Below are 4914 nucleotides of genomic sequence, written 5' to 3' on the forward strand. Positions count from 1 at the left end.
TGTTTACTCTTTTTTTTCTTTTAAAATCCACCAACTTGCTTGCGTTCAAAAACAATGAATTTGAAAATTGTGTTTCAGTTTATCTTAATCAGAAAATTCTTATTCGTCGAGATATATTTAATTATTTTAAAAAAATTATAATTAGAAGGTACTGAATGGTAAAGTTAACTGTAAAATGATAAATTAAAAATACCAAAAGCATACACAATATATTAGGATAATATTTTGGAACTTCCAAACAAAAGAAGAAAAGAAAACATACTGGAATATGGACAAACAAAAGAGGAAAAGAAAATCTATATTAAAATCTCTCCCAAAAAATTTCCACGACTTCTACTCCTCACAATTCACATTCCCTTAAAAATTAAAATTAAAAATTAATTAATTAATTTAAAATTTAAACATTCACATATTGGAATGTGGATATATTGGAATGTGGACATATTGGAATGTGGACAAAACAAAAACGAAAAAATATATATATTAAAATCTCTCCCAATAAACTCTCACGATTTCACCTCTCACATACCCTTAAAAATTAAAATTAAAAATTCATTAATTAACTTAAAACTAAAACATACTTAACGACACCTATCAGTAATGGGATAGACACGTTTTATCAACAACTGTTTCATAGGATATAAGTTCATACAACACAATTTCTTGAAACTTGAAATTTGATTATTAGTTTTCCTTACTAACTTTAAAACAAATTTATGTGGATAATTCATTTTATATACTATTGTATCCATTGTCATTAATCATTATCAATTGATCTAGATGGACATTACATATAATCTAGTGCTTCCAGAATTCCAACGGTTAAATCTGCGATGGAAGTGCTTGTGGTCATGAATCATGATAGTTTGCGGTTGAGTTGAGAAAGTATGCCTAATCTCTTCTATTTCTTTACCCATTTACCATGTATCTTAATGTATTCTCTCTTTTTTTCTTTTGCCTATTTTTCTATTATTTCTATGTATCTATTAGTATTAACACATATATTACTATTCATAAATTTGGAATTAAAGAGATGTGAACAATAAAAATTAATTTTTCAAGGAAAAAAATATAATAACATCAAATAATTAAATATATATGTTTTATATTAATTTGAAGAGTTCTTGATTATATTAAGTTAAGTGATAAGTTAATGAAAGTCAATATTAACAATATAACAGCTTAAAATAGTGAGCAATGTAATAAAAGATATAAAACATAAAAGTTATTTATGATATGTTGTCTCTCTATATAAATTTGATTAATGCATTTTATTGAGGAACAATATAATATTTGGACCTTTTTTAAAAAAATATTACGACTTAACCTACTTAAACAAGACCATCCGCGCATCGTGCGAGTACGTATATTAGTAACAACAACAACAACAACAAAAAAAAATAGAAAATAATAATAATAACTTATGAAACAAAAGAAAATAAATAGAAAATAACAAACAAACAAAATAAATAAAGAAAAAAGAAATGAAGATAAATGAGAAAAACAAAGAACGTAGGGGGAGATCCAACTATCTTATTAATTTCAAATATTTCTCTTCATTCAAATATATAACAAGGGGTTTATTTTCTAATCTAGCTTCGGAATATCCGCTTGGGAACATCTTCAAGTTGAGGAGAGTCTGCAAGAGTTGTGTGGGACGACCAGGGTTGGATATGAACGTCATAGGTTTTAGAGTCTTCCCTCTATCATTGACCGGTGATGCTGCAGGGTGGTTTTCTGAGCTTTCATATAACTCAATTCATACATGGGACCAATTGCATAAGGTGCTCATGGCAAAGTATTTACTGTTGTCCAAGAAGCTGAACCACAAAGACAAACTGCACAATTTTGTGGCACTACCTGGAGAGTTTATAAGAAGTGTTCAAAATCACCGCATTGATGATGAGTCACTGAAGAAGTACTTCTACAGAGGTCAGGATGACAACGGTAAGACTGTGTTGGATACTATTGCTATAGGATCATATGGTGAGTGCGCTTTTGAGGAGATCGCTGAGAAATTGGGAAGATTTCTCAAAATAATAAAGCATGAAGCACTAAAAAGTCAGACACTGGAAGAAGCACTTTTACAGTTCAAGCTGCACCTAGTCAATTTGCCGATGACATTTCTGAGGAGATGGCTCGGATGAAGACAGAACTTGGGCTGGTGTTGAAGGATATGAGCAGAGGTGCAGAAAAGGTGAATACGGTAAATTACTTAACTAGAACTCCACCACCACCAGTTGAGGAATGCTACTATGAGGAGGATGCTTATTTGGTAAATGATCATATGGGGGGTTTCTGAACCGATGCCCCAGGTTCAAACTCGGATAATTGGCTCTAAGGGCAAGGAAACCAAGGTCGGAACTATGGTAACTACAATTGAGAGGGTAACTATGTCCGGGATGGTAACTACAATCGCGACAACAACTACAGCCGGAACAACTATGGCAACAAAAATGAGAGAGTTGGGCCTTATGTTCCACCTGCAAATCGAGAATCTGGCAATAGAGAAGCTGGGGGTACTATGTCATGTATTGAAGATATGATGCAGAAGATGATGAAGAGGTTTGATGCAACTGATGAGAATGTGAAAAGGATGTGGGATTACTTGTCTGGAATCGGTCAAAAAGTTGATGCCCATGCAGTGTCGATAGAGCAACTTGAGCAGCAGTTTAATCAGTTGTCCACTATAGTGAACCCACGTTAGCTTGGCACACTTCCTAGCAACACCATCCAAAATCCGAAGAATGATGGACATTGTATGGCACTCACTACTAATGAAGGTAAACAGACCACTGATCCCCATATACCGAGAAAGAGATGATGATGAGATTGAGGCTACTGGAGAGTCTAAGAATGCTACAAAGAAGGAAGCGGAAGTGACCCAAAAAGTTGTTCCCATGACTAGACCTCAGCCACCATTCCTACAGAGATTGGTGAAGAAGACCGAAGAAGGAAAATACCGCAGGTTCATTACTATGTTGAAACAGCTTTCCATCAATGTTCTGTTGATAGAAACTTTGGATCAAATGCTTGGGTATGAGAAGTTTATGAAAGATTTGGTGACTAAGAAGAGGGCCGTCAGTTTTGATAATGATGAGAAGTTAGAACATTCTAGTGTTATTGCTACGAGGTCACTTGTGCAGAAGAAAGAGGATCCTGGTGCTTTCACTATTCCTTGTACCATTTGGTTGTTGCATTTACCGAAGGCGTTGTGTGATTTCGGTGCTAGGATTAATCTGATGCCATTGTCTATATACAAGAAGTTGGGTCTAGGGGATCCAAAACCAACTACGATGCGATTACTCATGGACGATAGAACTGTGAAGAAGCCCATTGGTGTTCTCCAAGATGTCCTCGTGAAAGTTGAGTCGTTCATTTTTCCCGTGGATTTTGTGATACTTGATTGTGAGGTTGATTTTGAGGTTTCCATCATCCTAGGGTGACCATTCTTTGCTACTGGGCGCGCCTTGGTCGACATGGAGAGAGGGCATATGAAGTTCCAATTGAATAATGAAGAGGTAACTGTCAACATTTGTAGGTCTATGAAGCAGGAAAGCGATCTAAAGTCAATATCAGTGGTGAATCATATTATGGAGCGAGGTTCTGATGTGTCTATTGAAGAGAGGTTGGGTGTTGATGAACTAGCAGCGTTAATGATGAATTTTTAGGGTGGTGGTATTGAAGACTATGATGAATTAGTTGCCACACTTGATTGGTTCGAATTCCGTTCCAAATCAAAGAAATGGGAGTTAGATATGAAGAATCGCGACTCTCCACCTGCAAAACCGTCTGTGGATCAAGCTCCAAAATTAGAGTTTAAGGCTCTACCATCACATTTGAGGTATGTATTCTTGGGAAGATTTGGTACTTTACCGGTAATCATTACGGCCGATTTGAGTGAGGTACAAGTAGAGACATTGGTTTATGTATTGAAGAGGTTCTAACGGGTTATTGGATGGACTATTGCGGACATTATTGGGATTCCTCCTGGAATTTGTTCTCATAAAATCTAACTCATGTCGGAAAGAAAGCCTAGTATCGAGCATCAAAGGAGACTAAATCCGCCTATTCAAGAGGTAGTGAAAAAGGAAATCATCAAATGGTTGGATGCTAGAGTCATATACCCCATTGCAGATAGTAGTTGGGTTTGTCCTATTAAGTGTGTACCTAAGAAATGTGGGATTATTGTGGTCCCTGATGTTTGAGTAATCAACGACACAACTTCCGATGCAAGTGTCTACGATCATGCAATAGTATAATAACCCAACCAAGGGTTGGCGTCGAGTCCCAATTGAGTGGTTTCGAGAATTAATAGAAAAATAAAATTCTGTTCTAACTAGTAGTAGCTAAAGACATTAGCGATTAAAAACGTCGCAAATTAAAGGGGGGACACAAGAGTGTGAACTAACCATGGGGGTTTTGTCACTTCTAACTAAAAACAGCAAAATAAACAAAGGTTTCTAGGTAATGAGAGGGGATTATTGAGATGTGATCAGAATACGGGTTAATTTAAATTATTGGGTACATGCTTTCGATAGGGAATTTATAGAGAAATAGTGAATAGGCTAAGCTATACGTGGGAATAAATTCTCTCTCGAGCAACTTACCCCGTTTCAAATGGGTTCCTCTTGGACACCCACTTGCTACATGAAGACCAGCCTATGCCTTACCCCACTCACTCTCTCGAGCTGAGTGTTAGGATATGGCACTAGCGTTAACTCTCTCGAGCTGAACCTCATGTCGACCCACTCCTTAGGCCATCAATCTAGTAGTCTTTGTTTCACGACCTCTCTCTTGAACAAGCCGGAAACAGATAAATAAACTTGTATTTGCAACTACAAATTTGTTAAATTCAACCACAACTACTAGGTGAAATCACCATTAAACTATATCTAATCTATTAGCAAGCAA

The sequence above is a fragment of the Solanum tuberosum genome, unplaced genomic scaffold, assembly GCF_000226075.1.
Source record: "Solanum tuberosum cultivar DM 1-3 516 R44 unplaced genomic scaffold, SolTub_3.0 scf00259, whole genome shotgun sequence".
NCBI lineage: Eukaryota > Viridiplantae > Streptophyta > Magnoliopsida > Solanales > Solanaceae > Solanum > Solanum tuberosum.